The sequence below is a fragment of the Callorhinus ursinus genome, unplaced genomic scaffold (assembly GCF_003265705.2).
Source record: "Callorhinus ursinus isolate GAN/ISIS: 27379988/994484 unplaced genomic scaffold, GSC_fseal_2.0 scaffold3, whole genome shotgun sequence".
Classification (NCBI taxonomy): Eukaryota; Metazoa; Chordata; class Mammalia; order Carnivora; family Otariidae; genus Callorhinus; species Callorhinus ursinus.
Window position 1 is genome coordinate 29,974,275 of NW_027397065.1, and position 11,337 is coordinate 29,985,611.

General features: G+C 47.3%; 1 long non-coding RNA gene across 2 annotated transcripts; it reads right to left on the bottom strand.

The window, feature by feature from the left end:
- Positions 1-422: 422 nt before the first annotated feature.
- Positions 423-11,134, bottom strand: LOC141371398 (uncharacterized). 2 transcript variants are annotated; one of them, XR_012376340.1, is made up of 5 exons: positions 11,047-11,134; positions 5,993-6,055; positions 3,914-4,103; positions 1,958-2,058; positions 423-921 (listed from the first exon to the last, which is right to left on the bottom strand). It is a non-coding gene; the product is annotated as an uncharacterized lncRNA (long non-coding RNA). The 2 variants fall into 2 exon arrangements; XR_012376341.1 differs by lacking the exon at positions 5,993-6,055.
- Between the last annotated feature and the right edge of the window lie 203 nt (positions 11,135-11,337).

Below are 11,337 nucleotides of genomic sequence, written 5' to 3' on the forward strand. Positions count from 1 at the left end.
GCCTAGGAGCGCTCTGAGCACAGGGACCTGGCTTATCCGATTCTGTACGCCCAGTACCCAGCACGAGGCCTCACCTGTGCAGAATGGGTAAGTGCCACAGAGTGGGGTTGAGCCCAGCAGACCCGGGAGCCAGCCCTGAGCTGTCGCAAAATGACGTGACCCATCTTTTCTGCTTCTTGACAAATATCATCTCCCTCATGTCATCCCCAGGATGGGGAAGTGGGAGAACATGGGAGCAACCTGTGGCTCACACAGAACCTCAGGCGATGCTTCTCATTCTTGTCCGAATAACTTAAACACGATAAACGTTTTTTCCTCTCTCTCTCCAAGCTACTCCTTAGAAGAGAGGGAGTTGTCTTTCATATAGCGCTCTTACAAAGTGTCTCATTCGATGGGGAACTCTCTCAATTGCTTTATTTTCAACGACAAAGAAATGGTTGGGGAATGTACATTAGCCTAAAACCACCTCAAACAAAATAGGTTTAGAATTCTTAAAGAGATAATCTGACAGAATCTGTAAGAAAAGGAGTCAGAGACATTTTACACAGATTTAGCAATTCTTCCTCGGGGTATGACCTCAAATTACAAGTGCTGGATGTCATGGCAAATAAGCCTTTTAAAGCTCGGCTTGAAAAAGCAATGCTGAGTGGTTCTTTTGTGCAGAGCACGAACTTACACACACCCAGAGAAAGAATAAAAATCCCGACTGCGCTCATGTCATGCAAATGGGATGCAGACTCTTGTTCCCAGTGCCGCCTGGCCTCAGACGTGGAACCAGAAAGTGCTGGATTTCAGGGCGGTGAGACTGAGGTGAAGAGAAAGATCTGGAACGCTGGGTGGGATGACGCAAAATGGGCCTCTGGGGCTCAGACCCTTGTGGAAGAGCACGGTGAGCATCAGGGCCAAGTTGCTTCATGTGACCTGGACGTGGAGAAAAGCGAGCTTTCTTAAAGGAGCATTTTTCATTCGGAAGAACAGTCACGAAACAGGCCATTCTGTTACTTTGTAACGTGAAAAGGATCATCACTCCTGCCATCCGCCGTGGGATACTCACCATGGAAGGAGCGGTGTGCCAAGCACATTGCCTAGATTACTATGTTTCCCCTCTCCTCAGACTTATAAAGTAGGTATTGTCTTTTTATTCACTTCGAAGATGAGGAGACAGAGGTTTGAGAACTTGCCCGAAGTCCCACGATGAGGGCTTACAGCTGGGGTTGAACTCCAGGCCTGACCTCTTCACCACGGCCTTGTCCCGGCTCTTATAAACATTTCCTACTGTTTGCACAAAACGATCGTATCAGAATGGCAGGAGAGTGTTCTAGCAAGGAGTTGTAACTTAATTCTGCTGGTCACCCCTTGCTTGCGGGGCTCCGTGAGTCCGCCTGCTTGCTTAATGGAGAGATGAGTTCTCAAAGCCAAAAGCATAGAGAATCCAAGATTATAATGCAGAGGAATGAAGGGTCCTGGAGTAAGCAATAGGGAGAGGTGGGGGCTGTGGAAAAACAGAGAGCCCATGCTGATCTAAAGGGGATAGAACTACTGCTCCAGCTCATTGTTGCCATTAAAAACATGGCCCTGCTATCACCAGCTCTTCAAATATTTTCAGAAGCCAGAGAGCCAGATTTTGGGGTGAAGTCTTATCTTTAAGAACTGATCACCAGCTCAAATTAATTTTGCAAAATCTATGTAGAGTAAATAAGCTATATCTGGGTGTGAGAGTCTCAGCCTCTGTCTGTGACCGCCACTGCAGCCTGGGGAAGCTGGGAGAGTGTATCCTAAATCACAGATTCACACCCAGCTCTGTCCCTTATTCTTTGGGAACCATCCTGAGGTTCAGCCTTTCCTGTCTGTAAGCTGGGGCAGCCTAATAATACTTACCTTATGGGTTTGTTGAGAAGAGCATGAATATGTTTGAGTGTCTAACTGACATTACAAATCGAATATAGCCAACACTGACCTCCTGTTTCCCAGCCTCTGTCACTTTTGTTGTTCTCACTGTTTCTTCTCTCAGGGCACCATCACCTTCCTGCTGCTCCCTCTGACCGAAATCTTCTAGCCCTATTGGACCAAAAAAGGCTCTGCTTCCAGAACTTTCCATTGGCTCGTTCCCTCTTATCATTCAGGTCTCAGCTCACGACGTGTCATCTCCTCAGAGACACCATCGCTGTCCACCCTATCTAGTGTTGACACCTGCCTCCATGTCAAGTCACCATGACCCTGCCGCCATGTTGCTTTCTCATTAACTTCATCATGATCTCATGTGTTTACCTGATTCCGAGTTTATTGCCTGTCTTCCCAAGTAGAACAAAGACCGCACTGGTCTTTGTTCGCTGTTGTACTGTCACTACCTAGAACAAGGCTTGGCACATAGTAGGCACTCAAAGGATATCCGTTGAATGAATGAGTGAATGAATGAATGAACGGTGCTGTGGGAGACAATGAAATACAAGAGGATAGAGTGGTTCTTAGAAACTGGCTTTCAGAGAGCAGAATGGAGGGAGGTTGATTTCCGAGAACCTGGGGTTGTTTAGAATCTTGCTATGAATCAGCACCAGGTCCTGCCCATTCTTTGCTCTTTTACCCAGTAAAACGTGATTGCTTGAGAAGCTATTAGGGAGATAGACATACTGCCTCCTGGAGCACAGATAGAAACAGCTCACAGAATCGGGCAGGCCAGTCTGAGAAAGGTGAGGAGGCTAATCAAGCTTTTTACCCAATGCACAGCGGCTCAGGGTCTGTTGCCAAGAGTGTTTGGTGAGACTTGAACACTGTTTATTTTGACAATTAGTCTCTCCCTATGGCACGTAGATTTCCATCTCCATCAGTGATTAAAAAAAAATTTCCAGGACGCCTGGGTGGCTCAGTCAGTTGAGCGTCCAACTTGTGATTTCTGCTTGGGTCATGATCTCATGGGTCATGGGATCGAGCCCTGCGTCGGGCTCCACGCTCAGCGGGGAGTCTGCTTGGGATTCTCTGTCTCTCCCTCTCCTTCTGCCCCTCCCCCTGCTCTCGTGCATGTGCTCTCTCTCTCTTTAAAATAAGTAAATAAAATAAAAAATTTCCTTTTAGAATAGATGTCATTTAATGTTTTTGAAAAAGGACGGCTTTATCTTAAAGAAAAATAGTAAGTAAATAATTTCGCAGGTACTGTGTGGATGTGACAATCGGACGTTGGCGCTGGAGCCCGCATGACCGAAGTCCAGCAGGTTCTGGGCAGGTAGATGCAGCCCCCTGGGAACCGTCCTCAGAGATCACAAAAATATGGTCCCAGCCCGACTTGCCAATTGTTTCCTTTTCCTGTACTTCATTTGGAAACGTTGCCCCAGACGTCACTACTCCCTGCCTTACCCGGGCGCCCACCTCTGGCTGCGGCTCACACCCACGTCCTCTAAGATGCAGCCGCTTCTGCCACCAGCCTCCTCTCAGTCATGGTACTTCTGTAACACGGACAGCACTTCCTGTGGGCCAGGTGCTACAGGTACGTCTGTACTCAAGGCTCCAGCAATTCTGGGAAATTTGTCCTCATTATTTCCATTTCACCGAGGGGTGAAATGCTCTGACCAAGATTCCCCCACTGGATGGGGCCAGGACAGATTCTCACCCCTGGTCCTGACCCCAGAACCCAGGCGTTTAACACGCCCCCCACCCCCACTCTTCGACACTCTCGGCACTTTCTTTCTTTCTTTCTTTTTAAAGATTTTATTTATTTATTTGATACACAGAGAGAGACAGAGAGAGAGGGAACCCAAGCAGGGGGAGTGGGAGAGGGAGAAGCAGGCTCCCCACAGAGCAGGGAGCCTGATGCGGGGCTCAATCCCAGGGCCCTGGGATCATGACCTGAGCCGAAGGCAGACGCTTAACGACTGAGCCACCCAGGCGCCCCTCGGCACTTTCTACATAGTCATAGACTTACCTGGGTTTCTTCTTCTGCCCCCAGAACTTGTGAGCTCCTCGAGGGCATGTTCATGAGTCACTCTTCAATTTTGGAGGGTTTGGTCCCTGTTGAGGATTCTGTAAACCTTGTGTGAACCTTGAGCCAGATTAAGTTGACATTCTCCTGATGGGTTTCAGGCTGGGCAGGACTGTGAATCTTCACTGGGAGTCTGGACAGAGAGGCATGAGGAAGGAGGAGGGTACACTTCAGGGGAGAAGGCTCTATCTTTCAAATCCTTCTAAAAATGAGGGTCCCATTGGGAGCAGTGTCCTAGAGTCGTGGAAAGGACAGAGCGTGGGTTTGAGTCCACTCATTTTCTCACTGTATGATCCTGGGCAAACCTCTGCATCTCCTCAAGCCCAGTTTCCTTACCTGTAAAATAGGGCTGCCGGGAGGCATAAGTGAAGTCAAGTCAATAGAATATTTAACGCTGGGCCTGGCACACTGGAGGTCCTCTTACATCTCATTGGCTGTCTGCCTACCTCTTCTCATCTCCCCTGCCTTCTGCTTGCGTTAGACATGCCTGTGTGCAAGGACCATTTGGGTTTAAAACTTTCCCACTGGCAGGATATCCTTGGGCAATTGACTCTTGAAACCTCAGTTTTCTAATCTGTGAAATGGGGATGATAACTGATTTACTACCGGCTTGTTTCGAGGGTTCATGAGATAATGTGGTACTCATAGAAACAGCACGTGGCATGTAGAAAATGAGGATTTGTGAGAGGTGCCTCTGTATGGCCTCATTCCTCAATCAGATCTGAATCAACCCAACCTCTCTTATTGCATTGCTTTTTTTCCCTTCTTGTTTGCAACCACAGAAACATTTCAAATTCCACAGTAAGTACCAGGTAGGAAGATGCAGAGATAGAAAAGAAAATAGATGTACAAAGCTGAGTACTCCTGACAGTAATGAGGCCTGAAATATCAAACTTGGGGCCCAGGCATGGAAAATATGAGTGAAATTTAGAGTCCATATGAAGATCTCTTCAAAGTCCTTTTTTTTTTTTTTAAAAACTTTCTCTAAATGGTATCAAGGTAAATAAATATTCCTAATCCGGGGAAAACCCAGATTACAGTGAGGTTCAATTCAAGTCATCGTGCACCTATTGAGCAGCACCCACTGAGGGCCAGCTGGTCATCCCAGTGTTCCCAGTCTTCACATGAAGACAGGCAGGAGAATGAAAGACCCTGAGGCAGCTTAGTGGTGAGACAGAGGTGGGAGACATTGCTGCAGGGGCAGAAAGGGGACAGGTCAGAGGAATTCCAGAAAATAAGGAGGTTGAGGAGGTGAAGTGGGCATTTCTGGCCCCATCCCCAATGCTGACACTGGAAACTGTGCCCTGGGGCATCGTTTCGGGTTTGCTCTTTGCAAGCTCAGAAACAGACATTCACTGACTGAGGCAGAGAAGGCATGTGTTGCAAGGATGCTGAATAGTTCATAAAATGGTTGGGAAGGTAGACTTGGAAAAGGACAGAAAGTGTGGGTGCTTTGGGGGTCCTGAAAGCCAGAGTTGGTGGACAACCTCATCAGTGATGGGAAGGAATATGCTTCCAGTGTCTCTTTGGTTTTCCTTTCTCAATGTCACTTGGCTTAAGATTCCAAGTTCAGAGAGAGGGAACTTGATCGTCATAGCCAAGGTCACTTGTGTACCTGAGACCGTGAGGCAAGAGGTGAGCCCTTTGACAACAACATCTCGACCGTACCTAGAGGGGGAATGGTGATTCCCCAAGTAGAAATGAAGGTGACCTGAGGATGAAGTACTGTGGTGCTCACGACACTGACACGACACTCATTGTTCACTTACAATGAGTAAGTGAACAAAGTTATGACAATGATGCTCCCGTTCCATTCAGGTCTGTCTGTATGAGAATTTTAGTCAGCCAAGCCCTGTATCAGGTGCTGGAGGACTGGTGAGTAAGACTGGTTTGGAAGTAATCGAACCCAGGCTTTGAACACAGGTGCTTTGATGCCAAGTCCCTGCCTCTAGGAGTGAATGGTCTAGAGGTGGGGGGGCATGCCAGCAGAGATAACTGGAGGAAAGGAAAGGAAGTGGGTACCTTGGGTGGTGGGTAGATGGGGTCGATCCTCATGGATGTTCCTTGAAGGAATGGAGGTCAGAACTGCAAGAACAAGGAGAGCCTCATGCAGTACCTAAAACCCCAAGAAGTTGCCTCCTTATGCCTAGGCCATTTTGATTCCCTCACGCAAGTCAATCTCAAGACTTGCTTGGTCAAGAAGTCTCCAGACCCAGATTATCCAAGCGTAGAATCAAGTCAACAGTGGGATGAATCAGGCACAGGAGGTACAACCCAACAGCCCTATCTGAAGGGGGTTATCATGGATGAGGTGCTCTCTCTATCTCCTTCCCCAGAAGCCATCCGTCTGGAATGCCATGGCCTGATGTCACGGTGGCCAGGCACGTAGTAGGTGTTTAGTAAATGGTCATAGAAGGGAAAAGAGACAGAAGGATGGAAGGAAGGGGTAGACAAAATGCATAACAAAGAGGAGAGGGAATTTTTAAATGAACAACTAACGGGAAAATGGAAAACCGAATGAGTAGATAAATTCTACAGGGATAAGGGAAACATGGAGGAATGGATGCACAAAGCTGTAAGAAAATCTACGCTCTGCCATTTACTAGCCTTGGGGTCCTAGGCCAATTACGTAACCTCTTGGGGGGGCGTCTCAGTGTCCTCATCTCTAAAATGGGGCTAATTCTGGCGCCTCTCCCACAGGGTCTCTGCGAGGATTAAACGGGAAGATGAATGCAAAGCATTTTGCTCAGTTAGCTATGCTAACTCATGGGCTGGAGTCCGAGGGAATAAATGAATAAAGAAAATTAAGAGAAGGCAGAAGAGAGGATGAGAGGACAGTGGAAGGTCTTCCTGGGGCCCCCTCTTCATCCTTTGGTGGCCGGCCAGGGCTGGGGACTGTCTGCCTCGCAGACAGGGTAACTCTCTCTCCCTGCGCAGGCTCAGCCTGTTTGATTTCAGGAGGAAGATAAGATGCCTGGGCTGCTTTTTCATCTTCTGTGTCTCCAGGCCCTCCCCCGGCTCACCACCCCCTTGGCAATTGAGGCCTTCAAAGTTCCTGCTGGCTCCAGATCTGCAGATAATCGTTTACTGTAATCCTACCCAGGAAAGAAGCTGATAAAGTCCAGATGGAGTGTGAGGTCTTCAAACTCACTTTCTCTACCCAGATAAGGCTGGGGCCTCGCAGGAGACCCCTTTCTCTTGGGGAGAGAGGCAGAGTGGCTGGTGTTGCATAGTTCACGCATTTGGGAAGCGACTCTCATTTACTAGGGGAGCTCCTTCCTTTCCTGGGGGAATGGGGGAGGTGAAGAAGGAGCACCAGATTTGGAGTCAGCTCAGCCTGAATTCCAATTTTAGCTCTACACTAATTAAAATGTCAGCATGAATCCCCATTTTCCAGGGGACTGTTATGGCTCAGGGATGCACTTCATGTGGAAAACCCTGGGCTGGGGGAAGGTTCAGGCTGGGGACTGACTCTTGTTTCTCTGAGGGCCAGGCTGGTCGTTCAGACTCCCCCATGTGGCCCAGGAAGCCTCCCCCAGCATCTGAGCCTTAGGGTAAAGACCAGCCTTCAGGAAGTAGCCACGGAGCCCCCCCCCCCCCCCCCCCCCCGGGTGTCAAACAGGCCTGGGTTTGAATTTAACTCTCTCATTCACTGGCTGTGTGGCCTTCCACAGGTTGCCGAACCTCTCTGGGTTTCTGTTTCCTCATCTGTAAAGGGCAAGCTAATAATCTCCACATCACTGGCTGGTTGCAAAGGGTCAAATGAAAGAGCATACCAGACAGGGTGCCGTGATTAGAAAAATATGCAAAAGGGAGCAGTCACTTGTCTTCTTGCCAAATTGGGCCCATGCTCCCCCAAAGTGGAGAGGCCACATGGTTAGACCGGGCCAGGGCACGCTGGGAAGGCCTACCCTAGTGCCGCATTCAGGAGGGACCGATTGCTTTGTGATGCGGGACCCTCTGACCCATTTGCTCAAGACGTGGTACTCTGGGCTGCGCCCACCACCCTTTCTGCGATCTGGTCTCTGAGCTTCAGGGCCTGATGAGGTCCCGAGGCCTGACTGCCCAGACCGGGTGCAGCTGAGGGGCATGGGGAGGACGCCGGGCAGCAGCGGCTCAGAAACACCCTACAAAGGGGCAGGGAGAAGGGCCGGGCTAGGCCCCCGAGGGGGAGTCCTGATTAAGCTTGATCCCTCACTCTGACTTATTTTCCTATCCCTTTCTGAGACCCATTATGTAAATCCATCTAGATTTAAGATCTGACCCTACCTACTTCTAAGAGGATTTAGGGTATTTTAAGATTAAAACCCAGAGCAAAAGAAGACTTTTAAAGAGATAGTCTGGTGCTCAATCTCATAATGAGAAAAACACAATTGAAACTACAAGAGATGCCCTTTGCACCGATCAGATTGGCAGATTTGAGGGCTGATAAGACTCTGTGCAGGTAAGTTTATAGGGAAACAGGCATGCTTGCTGCTGGGTGAGCAAGGAAAACATGTGTATCACCACTTAGCAAGTCCACTGGGTTCTAGTTGTTAAAATTAAAATGTGCTGTCCTTTGACCCGGTGATTCTAGAAATTCCTCCCGCACATATACTTACAAACATGAGCAAAGGCACTAAGACCAGACTATTGGTTGCAGGATCATATGTTGAGAAAAATATGGAAACGATCTAAATGTCCATTAATTGGGAACAGGTTAAACAAATTATATTGTAGCTATTCAAAGACAAATAACACAATCTAGGGCAGAACAGTATGTATAGTATGCTCCTCAAGGCGTGTGTGTAAAGGATAATACAGATTTGTATATGCACAAACCAGCTTGGAACCGATCACAGATGTTGCCCCTGGGGAGGGAAACTGGATGCCTGAGGCTCAGAGGAGAGAGGAAGATTTACCCATCATGATATTTTAAAACTGTGAATTTTTTACTATATGCGTGTATGAATTATTAAACCAAGTAAAGATCGAAAGACACCCCCCCACCCCCAGCAAAAAGCAAGGATATATCAAGAACCACAAAAAAGTCCCCACAGAGAATCCATCTGAAATTCACCATGGAACACGCACAACAATTTGCTTAGCCAGACCCTCAATAAACATTTAAATAAATAAATTGGAATTACCACAGGAAGCAAGCAGAGTAAATGCTTTCTGGTACTCGAGCCAAATAGTTTTATAACACTTGTGCAATCTATTTTGCTGTCAGCTTACTGATGCAAAGACAAAATGGTAAACAGGCCGCACTGCATAGTTTGCATTTTCTGACATCACAAGGGCCTTACATTACCCTACAGAGATAACATTTCTCCTAAACCAACAAGCAATTAGCAGTTTCCCCCTTGCTCTCTGGGACCCTCCCTGAGAATCTGAAATGCCACGATGTAGCACACTGCGTTTACTCCACTCCGGGTAGAAGCACCATCCTGGCGTGCACGTGGCCCTCCTGCCACTTGGGGGTGAATTTGCCAAAGGGGCTCTGTTTCCACCTTTCAGAAGAGAGAAAGGGACTCTGGTAGAGGAAACCTATACATGCATATAGGTTTCCAAGCTGGAATAAGAGAACAGAGTTTGAATTCATCCTGGATCAACCTGACTCTGGGAGCTAAGTGGCTTTGAACAAGGTGGCATAACATTGCTGACCCTCCATCAACCTGTCTGTGAAATGGAGCTAATGACTACAAATGGGATACAGCACCTGGACGTGATCTCTGAGCTGTATTTTAAATTCTCAGTAGGGAGACTCAAGATCTCTTTGCCATCAGTGGAGTGGAACACTCTCACTCCACCTCGAGTCTTGGTAGTGCAAACCAGAATAAACTATTCTGGGCTAACCATGTCTAAAAGAGCAGCGAATTCAGAAAGGAACAAAGAATGTTTGCTGAATGAAAGCCCTCGCTGATGTGTGTGGTGTCATCTCTGAGCCTCCAATTCCTTATCAGCAAAATAAACTTTGTCTAGTGTTGTCAGGATTAACTGGAAGTCTATGGTCCCAGAACATAGCGGGTACCTTGTAGGCATTCAAGAAGCATTAGTTTCTCTCCCCCAGCTTAAAAAAATTTTAATTTAAATTCAATTTAGTTAACATATGCAGTATTATTAGTTTCAGGGGTAGAATTTAGTGAGTCATCAGTCGCATAGAACACCCAGTGCTCACTACATCAAGTGCCCTCCTTAATGACCATCACCCAGTTACCTCATCCCCCCACCTTTTAAAAATTTTTTTTTTTTTTTTTTTTTTTTTTTTTTAGAATTGAGAAGAAAGAATTATTCTGGGCTAATGACTTTTTACCTTCCTGTCTCCCTCAATATAGTAAATTTCCCAGTGTAGTTGCAATGACTATCCTGCCCTTGGATTAATGGAGAATATCCAGCTCAATTCAGACACGAAAGTGCACTTTCCCTGGAAGCAGGGGCCAAGCCTGATTACATGCAGCAGCTATGAATTACACACTGTAGAGAACTGACATTATTTTCCAGGTTCTGCCCATAAAACATTCAGTAAAAACTCAGTCAGGTTAACCTATAACTCACTGATGGACCTGAGGATTTTCTGTGCAAATGGCACCATGGGCCCATGTTGTTTTGTCCTGGGAGAGTCATATTGTATCAAGATGTGTTTGGCTGCAATTAACAGCAAACCTACTTGAGGTCTAACTGGTATCTAGAGTGGGCTCTAGAGATGGTTGATTCAGCAGCCAAATGATGACATCAGAGACTCAGGTTCTTTTTATCTTTCCAGTCTGCCATCTGTAGAGCTAGCTTCAGCCTCGGACTGGTAGCAAGATGGTTGCTGCGGATCCGAGGTTCTATCTAAACACTGCAACAGCCTGAGGAAGAAGAGACCATCGCTTTCCCTAGTTCCATTTTAGGAGGAAGGAAATTCTCCACAGAAGTTGCTCAGTAGACTTTGTACATCATAGTAGCCAGAGTTGGGTTACATGCTCTCTTCCAAACAAATCATGGCAAAAGATTATCTTTGGACCCATCAGGCTCACCCCTGGAGGTGGGAGCTGGGTCGGATGCTGGGAAACAACCAATGGTGTCTCAAACATTATCGTGTGCAGACAGACCTTAAAGTGGCTCCCCATGCTCCCTTCCTCCCTTACACCATTGTGTAAGCGTCTCTCCTTGAGTGTGGACAGGACCTGTGAGTTAGCTTCAATCAGTAGAATATGACGAAGGTGATGAGACATCACTCCTGTGATTGTATCGGACTATGTAAGATTCCATCTTGTTAGCAGACTCATTCTAGAATGAGGCGTTCCTTGCTGGCAGCCATATTGGAAAACCTCTGTGTCTGGGAACTGCAGACAGCCTCTAACTGCCAGCAAGAAGCGAGGCCCCCAGTTTTCCAATCACAA